This window comes from Lacerta agilis, chromosome 17 (genome assembly GCF_009819535.1).
Source record: "Lacerta agilis isolate rLacAgi1 chromosome 17, rLacAgi1.pri, whole genome shotgun sequence".
In the NCBI taxonomy this organism is placed as follows: Eukaryota; Metazoa; Chordata; class Lepidosauria; order Squamata; family Lacertidae; genus Lacerta; species Lacerta agilis.
In genome coordinates, this window is record NC_046328.1 from 28590694 (window position 1) to 28602702 (window position 12009).

Sequence of the window (12009 nt, forward strand, 5' to 3'; positions counted from 1 at the left end):
AGCAAGGAAAACAATAAAGAGTAGGTTTATAGTGCAACCCTGTGCATGCCAACTCAGAAGTTCCCTTAACTTACTCCCTGGGGAGTGTGTAGAGCAGGGGTGGGGAACCTCAGAGGGCCACATTTGTCCACCAGGCCTTCCTAGCTGGCCCTCATAAATCTCCCTGGGCTTATGAAATTTACCTTTTTCTTCCCTCCAAAGTTCTTATTTCTTACCAGTTCCCCTTATGCTGCTGGAAGGTAATGCAGACTGAGGTCTTTACATAGGAATGTAGAAAGTTGCCATACTAAATCAGATAACTGGGCCATCAATAGCTCAGTAGTATCTGCACTGACTCGCAGCATCTCTCTGGGGTTTCAGACAGCAGGCATTCCCAGCCCTACCAGGAGATGCCGCAGGTTGAACCTGGGACCTTCTACATGCAGAGCAGATGCTCCACCACTGAGCCACTGCTCTTCCCAAAACAAGCCTTGACATTTCAGCCAGCCTGCCATTTAAATTTCATTCTTCTGCTCTGCTTTCAGGCTCCAAGTTCAGTTCTACCTCTCCACCCACCAACCCCACTATCAAGGGGTCAATATATCTGAAATTTAAAAGGCTGGAAACCCTGCCCCTTCTATGCTCCTCAGCAGTACCAGCTATGCTGGTCCCAGTCACCCATGTCAGCACAGGAAGCTGCTTCATACCAAGTCAGACCGACAAGTCAGGTCCATCTAGCTCAGGGTTCTCTACACTGATTGGCAGCCGTTCTCCAGGGTTTCAGGAAAGAGGCTCTGGAGATGTCAGGGACCGAACCTGGGACCTTCTGTGTGCAAAGCAGATGTTCTGCCACTGAGCTACAACCCTTCCCTCCCTTCCCAAAAGGAGACGGGAAGGAAGAGAGGGAAGCAACAAAAGGAGGGAGGCAGAAAGCAAAAGGGCCTGCAGCTGGGCTAACCAGCTTCCCAATCCTCATAATGAAAGGCAATCTAATGTCTGCAGGGTTTTTAGAAACCGCTTCTCAGTAGCATGGGGTTCTTACAAATTGGCTTGAAGTCTCCCGAGTGCTTGTGCAACGGGAGATGCAGAGGGCCGGCCTCCCTCGCCCAGCATCTTTGTCCGCAGCAGCAAGGAGCGCTTGTGTTATGGAAATGTAAGAGCCGGAAGTCAGGGCTTCCAATTAATTCCCGGAAAAAGAGGGGATTTTTGCAGGCCACCACTGTGCAGCCCTGATCGGAACCCCACCCTCCTTTGTCTTCCAGCCCCACTCTCTCTTTCCTCTCCCCACCCCTCTCGCAAATTAATCTGAAGGTGGATTTGTGCCATGGCGTGAAAGAAAGGTATCTTGGTGACGGCGTCATCTTAGGCTTACGTGAAGCGCCATCCATCAGAGCAGAAGTTAAGAGAAATTGTGGGAGCTGAGTTTCTCTCTCTCTCTATTTTGTATGGTAGCTCAAGAGGAGGGGGCAGACTACCTGTGATGCAGAGCAACAGGCCGTCACTGAAAATGTCAGCCCTGTACCCATTTCCCTTGCCCCACTACATAACATCTCATTTGGCCTAGACCGCCATGTCCTGCTGCTATGTTTTCCCACTTCTGCCAGTGGCAGACAATGGTGTGGAGTGGGAACTCTACACGGAGATGTCGTTCAGCAGCAGCTCCACCTTCCACATAATGTGTCAAATCACACGCTCCATGTGCACTTTACATTTAAAGCACTGTCATACCACTTTAAAATGCCATGCCTTCCCTTGAAGAATATTGGGAACTGCGATTTGTTAAGGATGCTACAATTCCCAGTGTTCCCTGGGAAGAGGGATTAATGGTCTGGGAATTGACACTCTGTCCATTTAATATTGCGCCTGGGTATTATCTGAGTATATGAAATGTACATTCACATAAAGGACATTCTAGTCAGTGTTGTGCTTGCATTCCATATTTGGAGAAGTTGCACCCTGCCTTTCCACTAAAACAACATTCAGGGTTTTTTTATATTCATTTAATTGCAGAAACCAATTTAGGCTTCACATGTGAAAATGCCCTATAGGGGGAATATGTACTCTGGAATCTAAATAGCACCAACAACCACGTGAAAGAAAGGCACTGGGCCTCAAATCCTCTTCAGCAGCTGTTTTCAAACTTGGCTTTAGTGTTCCTCAGAACAGTGGCGGACTTTGGGCTCTTAGATTTCAGCAGCACCCTGTACAATGCTAAAATTTGCTGCCCCCCCCCCTTCTTGTGGGGATTCCACATCATAGCTGCGGTGCCTCCTGTGGTGCTGGCACCCAGTGCAGCTGACCCAATCGTGCTAACCTTAAATCGCCTCTGCTCAGGTTTATCAGGTTGTCTTCAGATTCAGGTGCATACAAAAAAATTTAGGCTTGTGCAATTTAAAGTGGATTAAAGCACTCCAGAGCCACAAATCCACCTAAAAACATGACTTTGCATTTTGGAAAGTGATTAGGAAATGCATTAAAAAGTGTGGGGTGAACAACCGATAAAATATCACGCAAGCAACCCAAGATTAATGTTCACTGTTGTGTAACCTACTCACAAACAAATCAGGACGACTGCTCAATAAACACCAGACATGGTCTAACCTCCATGTGAGCTTCATGCAAGAAAATCAGAATGTATTCTCAGGAAACAGGTTGTCTTGGGGATTCATCACTGAGAAGTAAGGGAAGTGAGAAACATAAAGGCACACAAGATTCCATGGCAGACTGTTTGCTTGCCCTTCCCTTGGAGTGCACAGGTGAAAAGAGGCATTGGTGGAATTCTGCCACATTCAGTTCACACAAGGCAATGGGTGATGCCAACAGGCCTGGCTGGTGCCTGATGTGATCTGTGTGCCCTAGAGCAGATCCCAGAATACTTTGCACTGTGCAGAGGTTCTGTGGCAAACAAAGGTCAGGTCTATCCTACTCACTTCTATGCTCTGGGCATGAGCACCACTGATCACTGATGTGAATACTTGGGACCAGCTACTATATATTCGAGAAAGTTGTTTCTTTGTTATGCATTTGGACACCTCTTAAGATATTGTAACCAAATTTTGCAGAATATTTCTTGAGATCAAATAAAAGGTTTCCATGTTTATATAATTATAATTATTTGAAGTATTGTGCTATTTTAGATTTTATGTACTTTTCTGTTTTATGGCTTTTGCCTTTATTCTAAACAATCCACTCAGGTTACTGGGTGGTATAGAACCATTTTTTTATTTATATTTTTAAAATCTATATGAAGTAAGAGTTTAGGGGAGGGAAGGAAAAATTAAAATGGTGATTGTTGGTATATGCACAACAATTTTAAAACCTTTAAAAAAAAGTTAGTTAAAACAAAGGGTGGGACTACACATTTAGCAGAAGGAGATGGTTAGATACTGCACCGCCTCTAGACATATCACTTTTGAATGCTCTACTGTGATGAGACACACACAACTCTCTGTAAATAAAAAATAAGCACATTGCATGGGAAGGCTCTTGCCCAGAACATCTGCCCGCTGTGTTGGGTTTCCACTTAGAGTTTTTAAACACAGAGAACTGTTCAATACTGTGACACTCCCCAATCCCCTGCTATCCAAAGTGGTTCAGCCAGTGCTACCCAAACTCAGCAAGCTACCACCTCCTCATTCTGCCGCATGGGTAGCCTGGACCTAAAAATAATATTAAAAATAAGAATGATGTGGACTCTGGACCCTAAAGGCAGTGTGTTGAAAAACAACTGCCCTGCTAAAGCCTAGAGTTGGTGTATGTGCGTGTGGAATAAAGCAGCCTTTGCTGTGCCCTTTGCAGCTCAGCGGTCTGAGCACTTGCCAGTCAGTGCCTGCCTTTGATCTGTCAGGATCGGCAGGGCTGCATGCAGGCACCGCAGCATGCAAGGTTCTGTTGGGCAGTGGGAAGCAGCTCCCCCGCTTTTGCAGCCTCTCCTGCTTTTGCAGACTTTAATGGCCTTCTCAAATTACTTTTTTGCAGGTTTTAGGAGCTGCTGTCTGATCCTGCGGCCTTTGCCTCGCCAACCTGATTCCATCAGCATTTTGTCGTCGCTGGGAGGATACACTCCACTGCCAGATCGTAGAAGGAATACTTTGATGATTTGGAGTCCCACCTGTCCCTTTTTTTGTGGGGGTGAAAATAACCTTTATTCTCAGCATAACAAATCAGCCCCCTCCACCTGCCTGTGACAAGTCAGCTCTGTGGGTCAACCAGGCTGGTGGCCACTGCTTGCTCCCCCGTCTTAGCCCAGCTCTGAAGAAGCATCCCTCTGAGATCTGCTTGAGAATTGCTGGATGTAAGTTTTGGAGAAAGCGGGGAAAAGGAGAGAGGAAAGCTCAAGCGGTGGGTCTGGCTAAACCAGAACTCTTTTTCGAACCACGCTTTCCCAAATGTTCAAATTCAAGGGAAGACACCGATTCACCATTATGATGGGATCTCAAATTGGCACCAGCTCAGACCACCGGATCTGAAGGTGAATAAGCAAAGGAAGAGAAAAACAGGTGGAAGAACTGTTGGGGAGGAGGAAAGTGTTTCCTTTACCGCAAAGGGAATTTTCCTGAGCCACTTTGGCGTGGTCTATGGTGGGCCAGAAGGCGTCCTTGGAATTTATCTGTACACTGAGAGGAGCAAAGGAGAGGAGACTGGCAGGCAACCCACAGCATGTAAAACAGCTCCTTTCAACTAGCAAGTGGTCTTGAAGCCTTCAGGAAGGTCGATGGGAAAAAGAGGAGGAAATCAACGTTAAAAGGCAAGATCCGAGAATCCTAACCTCCGCCGGCCACTTCTCTGAATCTAAGAGACAGGTAAAGATTATTCATTGAAGCACTGAACTCACAACTGTGCCCTAAACCAGTGTGTTGGTCTTCCATCAGCTGTTGCAAAGCTCTGTGAATCTAATCCATCCTTTAAATAAAGGCAGACAGCACTGAATGGGAAATGGAAGGATAGCCATTCTGGAAAGAGCTGAGAAAAACAACAACAGCTAAAGTAGGCTGAATAGGAAGCAAAGGCAGCAGGCAAGAGGTCACTGAGTTCCAATTGCAGCTCTTGGAGAGGCAGAGCAGTTATGGCAGGGATTAGGAGCCTGTGGTCCTCCAGATGTTGTTGTTGTTTAGTCGTGTCCAACTCTTCGTGACCCCATGGACCAGAGCACGCCAGGCACTCCTGTCTTCCACTGCCTCCCGCAGTTTGGTCAGGCTCATGTTCTCTTCGAGAACACTGTCCAACCACCTCCAGATGTTACTGGACTCCAACTCCCATCAGCCTTAGCCAACATAGCCAGCAATCAAGGATGATGGGAACTGTAGTCCACTCACAGGTTCCCCAACCCGTTGTAGGGATGGGGAAGAAATTTGATTTTGTTAGCGTTTAGAGGCATATCTATCTAATGTGCCAAGTCAATACACAAATTGAGATGCTGCCATTCTCTGCAATTCGCACTTCGAAATTTGCAATGCAGTTATCCAGTCAAGGAATGTGTTAAAAATGCACAGACCAGGGTAGAATGTTACAGGTAGGTAGCCGTGTTGGCCTGCCATAGTAAAAACAAAATAAAAAATAAAAAAAAACCTTCCAGTAGCACCTTAGAAACCAACTAAGTTTGTTCTTGGTATGAGCTTTCGTGTGCATGCATACTTCTTCACGGTAGAATGTGCATAGTAATGCTTATATTAGTGAAAACACCATAAACAAATGCATTCTGATGGTGGGAATTGCTCTGCAAAGATACATGTACATTAGGTAAAACTGCATACATTTTTTTCAAAGTTATGATACATATGCAATAAAATGCCAATAAATTATACAGTAAAGGGCTTTTTTTAAAAATTGCTTACTGGTGTGGAAAACTGAAGACTGGAAAAATGAGAAATTGAGAAAAACTGAAATTGATAGATTTGCCCGTCTCTATCCCTAAATTACAGCAAATGATAATTACAGAAGCCCTTCTAGGTACTGTAGCACAGCACCAATGTGTACTACCCATGGATTCCAGAAGGAAGACTTTTATGGGACTGGCCCATTTCATGCTGCAAGTACACTATAGAACTGCATGTATGAAGATTACCGCCAAGCTGGTTGCGGTTAGGAACACTTCTCTGCATATAAAATAGCTCAGTTAGTAGAGCATGAGACTCTTAATCTCAGGGTCATGGGTTCAAGCCCCACATTGGGCAAGAGACTTCTGCACTGCAGGGGTTGGACTTGACAACCCTCAAGGTCCCTTCCCGCTCTATAATTCTGTGATTCTATGATTCCATGAAATAATGTGCCAGAGCAAAGGCAAGACCAGTCAAATGTGTAGCCTTGCCACCACGCTTTACTGCTTTCCTCAGAAAAGCTCCAGACCTTGATCCTTGATTTAGTGTTGCATTCTGAACCAGAGGCCATGGTTCAAGATGCTAAGAAAAAACCTTGGCCTTACTTTGTGGAGTTTTGGAGCAAAACAAACCACAATCCCTGGTCCAGACATAACACTAAAACAGAGATTGTGGATTCTTGTTCCTGTACACAGTAAGGGGAAAGCAAAGCAGAATGAAGGGTGAAGGGTGTACTGTGATGTGCAACTGCAGCCACTGTGTGAAAGGCAGCCACCCATACACACTTCCTTGGCCCACCTGCCCATCTCTTAAGAACATAATAATGGAATAAAACTTCTGCTGCATCAGGCCAGTTCAGTATCCTGTTTCTCAGAACAGCCAACTAGATTTATTAATTTCTTTACTTATAGCATTTATGTGGCTTACAGTTCTAAGATGGGTCACTCCCTGGCCTCAGTCAGGGTCACAATCAAAAAAGACATGACACATGAGGAAAAGGAAATAGGGGAGGGAGAAGGAAAAAGCAAACCCACGCACAAATTCTTCAAGTTACAGTCCCCCTCACAGACCTAAAATTCCCAGAGTTCCCTGGAAAGAGGGATTTATTGTCAAACCACTCAGGGTTGCTGGAAATTGTAATTCTCTGAGGTGTAAACGACAGTGCCTGGAATTATTTGAAGGAGCGGGGAACATGCTTCAGATGTGTTTTAAACATATAGTGTGTACACAGCCTAGGCTCGCGTAATTAAAGCTGATTAAAGTGCTCTGTTGCCCTAGGGCGACAAATCCACTTTCAAAAACAAATAACTTTTTGCAGAAATGGCATTGCAAAGTGTGGGGTGAACAAATAACTAATGGGAACACCCCACAAAGAGATCAGAATATGTTCCTTGTCACATAACCACCCTGCAAACAAAGCAAAAGGAATGTTCAGTAAAGACCAGACATAAGCTAACCTGTGCCAAAAAAAAAAACTTTGTGCAAGCAAATCAGAATGAATGCTCAATAAACAGGTTGTGTGGTGGAGCCCCAAGCCATCACCTAATATTACATGAAGCTCTACTCCACTTGCCATATTAATTTATTCCCAACCCAGCAATGATTTTGTACTAGCAGGATGAGTTTTTTGTTTTTTGTTTTTGTTAAAGATATACTTCTTGGAGAACAAAACTGTCCTACAATCTATTATAAACAGATCAAAACAGATTTCAGAGCAGCAGCCTCTCTGCCTCTGTCTCTCTCTCTCTCTCTGTGTGTGTGTGTGTGTGTGTGTGTGTGTGAGAGAGAGAGAGAGAGAGAGAGAGAGAGAGAGAGAGAGAGAGAGAGGTTGGGCAGGCTGTGCACTACATGGTGCCTTAGTGATTGTGTGTGTGCATTTCCATGCATGTGTCTTAGAGACACAAGATACAAGCAACTCTAGGGTGGCAGCTGAATCCTGAAAACAACACTTAGCAAATCACTAACAAAATTTCAATAAGGCATCCCCTAAAGGAGAAAAATGGGGGCAAAATAAGAACAATTGCATACCTGCTTTGTCACACAACCACCCCAAGTCACCTACACCGTCAAGTAAGAAACTGGGAACATACAAAGCTGCTTATACTGAGCCAGTCCAATGGCCCATCTAGCTTAGTATTGTCCACACCTACTGGCAGCCGCTCTCCAGGGTATCGATAAGCAGACTCTCCCAGCCAGACCTGGAGATGCCAGAGACTGAACCTCAGATCTTATGCAGTCAAAGCAGATGCTCCGAGCTATAGCCCTTCCCATGGAGCCTACAACCAAGAGACCAGCCAAGGCAGCTCTTTGCAACCTCATCAGAGGATTTTCCGCCAGCGACAGGCTCTGCCCTCCTGCTGGATTTATCTGCTTTCATAATCAATAACAATTACCCCATCCAGAGGGAATCTTTCATGGCCGTGGGGCTTACAACAAAGCCATTAATGCCTTGACAAGTCAGGCATTTAGGGCTTCATCCGGATGGGTCCTGGCATCAGCCCCCTCCCATCCCCACTCTCAGAGGCCACAGTGGGAACAGAGGGCCTGTCAATGCCACACCGTGAGTAATGCTCAAGGGCTCAAAGCACCAATAAATCAAAGGCTTATTAATCTCTCAGCCTCATTTTCGGGCGTTGTAATGAATCGGCTGCTGGTGCGCCTGGTCCGCCCCCTGCCGCCTCCCACCATTGATTACTAGTTTATTAACTAACTTCCCTTGTCTTTCTTTTCTTTTCTTTTCTTTCTCCCCCCCCCCTCTCTCTCACACACATATACCTGCCAGCAGCAGAAAACCCCAAAAAGGGTCCTGAAGAGAGCTGGCATAGACTAGAGGCCAAGAATGCCACTGGCATGCCACTGGCATGCCCCCAATTCAAGCCTCCCATCAGCCCATGAACTCCTCAGGGGTGGCAAGTGGCCATTCTCTCAGCCCGGCAGTATGAAATGGTGGGTTGGTGGATGCATAACTGAGAGAATCTGCAGAAAACAATCTGCACACGCTGAAGTTTACCAGCTGGTTCTGGGCATGTGGTGCAGTTAGGCAATAGACTTTGGACGCTACGGGTCTTATAAGGAAGGGAGACCCTCTACAGGTGGCAGTCCAACTGTGGTCAGTCAGCATTGCTGTGTTTGAGGGCCCTCCTGTTCGTTATATGGACTGAGGTTGAATGTTGACAAGACAGAAGTACTGTTTTGGGGGGACAGGGGGCAGGCAGGTGTGGGGCACTCCCAGGCCCTGAATGGGGTAACTGTGCCCCTGAAGGACCAGGTGTGCAGTCTGGGGGTCATTTTGGACTCACAGCTGTCCATGGAAGTGCGGGTTAATTCTGTGTCCAGGGCAAGTGTCTATCAGTTCCATTGCCAAAGTGGTACATGCTCTGGTTATCTCCTGCTCTTCGTGGGGCTACCTTTAAAGGTGACTCGGAAACTACAACTAATCCAGAATGTGGTAATTAGACTGGTGGCTGGGAGCAGCCACTGGGACCATATAACACTGGTCTTAAAGGATCTACTTTGGCTCCCATTACATTTCCAAGCACAATGGTGCTGACTTTAGAACCCTAAACGGCCTTGGTCCAGTATACCTGAAGGAGAATCTCCATCCCCATCGTTCAGCCCGGACACTGAGGTCCAGCTCTGAGGGCCTTCTGCCGGTTCCCTCACTGCAAGAAGGGAAGTTACAGGGAACCAGGCAGAGGGCCTTCTCGGTATTGGCGCCTTCCCTGTGGAGCATTCTCCTATCAGTTGCCAGATAAACAACCAAATGATTTTAGAATAAATCTGAAGGCAGCCCTGTATAAGGAAGCTTTTAATATTTGATGTTTTAGTGTGTTTTTATACAGTATTTTGCTGCCCAGAGTGGCTGGGGCAACCCAGTCAGATGGGTAGCATACAAATAAATAATAATAGTAATAATAATATTATTACTAAGTGAGGTCACGGACCTTGGCACTGAAGTCCTACCCTGATGGCACCACTGACCTTGGAATTGATCACTGTCTGCGCTTGTATGGCACGCTAAGCCAATCCCTGACTTAACACAGGAATGAGGAACCTCTAGCCTGCAGGTCAGACTTGGCCCACCAGGCCATTCCATTTAACCCACAAATGACACCATACATGATATCAGGGGTGAGGCGGGTAAGGGTGGAGTCTCAATGGAACAACCGGGAGCTTAAAGTGAGCTCCCAATTGTTCCTTTGAGGGAGCAAGGCATCCTGCAAGGATGCATCAGGTGATGGCAGTGGGAGTGTGCCTTTTTCCAGGAGGTGGAAGCAGTTTCCATTAAAACTGATGTTAAAATGGACTAGAAAAATTATTTCCACTTTAGCAGCGGTTTCAGTGGAAACCATTTCTCCCTCCCACGCTACTCCTTGAAACTCGAAAAACCAAAGGTTCAAACAGCAGTGTGGGGCTGTTTGAAATCTCTTTTGTAAACAGCCCCTTGCTGCTCTTTGGAACTCCAGGTTTCAGAGGTTTAAAGAGCAGCCTTGGGCTGTTTCCAAAACAGCCCTGTGCTGCGCTCTGAGGTCCCAACAATCGAGGCTTCAAAGCACTGTGTCACCTGATGTCATAGTGACATCAGGATATTGGCAGCTGGGCGGCCCCTCCCACCTGTTAAATTTAGTCCGGTGGGAATAGGGAGAGAAGGATTTTGCCAGTCAGTCAGAAAAAAGCCCTACGTCTGGCTTAGCTAGATTGTATAAATGTGCACTCCGGGATAATAGGCTGCAGCCACTTTGTTCCTCCCTTGTTCTTTTTGCTGCTGCACCCACAACAAGCCAAGGTTTGGCTTAGCACCTCATCTGAACCAGGACTTGTGGTTGAGCTCTCTGCTCACTAACCACAAGCTGTAGCCAGCAACAAACCTTAGCATGGTGTGGCAGCAAAAAGGACCAGGGAGGGGGTCTCTGTAAGCCAACATTTGGGTGTGCTGTGAAAATCAAACCCATCACAGTCAAGAACAACTGCTATTTTCCAGTAAACTGTCCCTTGTAAATCACTGCCCTCCTGTATTTCCTTTTGGTGGGGAACTGCTCTCTGTGTGAGCTGCTAACATGGTTGTTCAGCAGAGTCCAACACCATCCTCAGGGCTTCAGTGTGTCAGCTTTGTCTTTCCCTACATAGGAAGCTGCCTTATACTGAATCAGACCATTGCTCTATCTAGCTCAGTAATGTCTACACTGACTGGCAGTGGCTCTCCAAAGTTTTAGACAAGGAGTCCTACCTGGAGATGCCGGGGATTAAACCCAAGACTTTCTGCATGCAAAGCAGATGCTCTACTACTGAACTGTAGCCCGCCCCCAATAGAGATGATAATCTGTTTTCTTTCTGACACGGAGTGGGGGATTCAGCCAGTTAAACGACAGAAATTGTTGTGTCTTGTCTGGAAGTCTGTTCCTGACCTTTGTTTTGAACAGCCCTCCAACCTGCTTTCTTCGGGGCAAAAGTGCATGGTCTTTATTAATTGTTGGCCGTTGTTTCACCCCAACCTAATATCCCAAGGCAGGTCATGATGCTGCTATCAATTTCACAGGAAAGGCCCTATAAATATGCAACTTAACCTTTGGGTCTGGGGTTTCTGTTGGAAGAATCTAGGCTTTCTAGATCCAGCCTGCATCTTCTAATTTCCAAATTAGTCCACAAAAAGCAAAGGGAGCCATAAGGAAAACGTGAACATGTTGGCTCATATAAAAGTACGGATGTGTTGGTGCATTTGTTAAGCCAATCAAAATGTTATATAATAACGTGCAAGCTTTCGAGTTTAGTTTGACATCAAGCCAGACAAGTAATTCTGGAGATCTCAAAAGCTTGCACACTATTTTGTAACATTTTGGCTGATCTAATAAAGGCACTTTTAATGAGGATTTTTCAAACTAGTTCAAGGATAGCCAAAGTGGTGCCCTCCAGATGTTGTGGACTTCCAATTGTCAGGGATGACGGAAGCTGAAGTCCACCCCGGGTCCAGTGTTTCAGAAGCCTGAGCTACACCAACCTCACAAGTTCCACCTCCCCTCTTCCTCCTTACCCCAGATCTCTCCCCTCTCCAGTACTCCTAAGTGCCAACCCTAAAATACTGTGTACAAGGAAGAATTGCAGTTTGTGTTGTAAAAGGGTAGAGGAAAGTTTGCACAAAGCTTAGCAAAAACAGGTTTTTGCTTCTTCTTTTTTACAGTTGTATCAGTATCAGAGTGTGAGAGAAAAATGTCACCTA

General features: G+C 46.0%; 2 protein-coding genes across 6 annotated transcripts in view; one reads left to right on the forward strand and one right to left on the reverse strand.

Moving 5' to 3' along the window:
- Nucleotides 1-12009, reverse strand: part of MACROD1 (mono-ADP ribosylhydrolase 1) — a 322885-nt gene that overhangs the window by 220527 nt on the left and 90349 nt on the right. The gene's annotated exons all lie outside the window — the stretch shown is intronic.
- The window catches only part of FLRT1 (fibronectin leucine rich transmembrane protein 1), a 48651-nt gene continuing 40969 nt past the window's right edge, over nucleotides 4328-12009 (forward strand). Inside the window, exon 1 of the mRNA XM_033174249.1 lies at nucleotides 4328-4781. The gene's annotated coding sequence lies outside the window, so the exon portion shown is untranslated. The remainder of the gene's footprint in view (nucleotides 4782-12009) is intronic.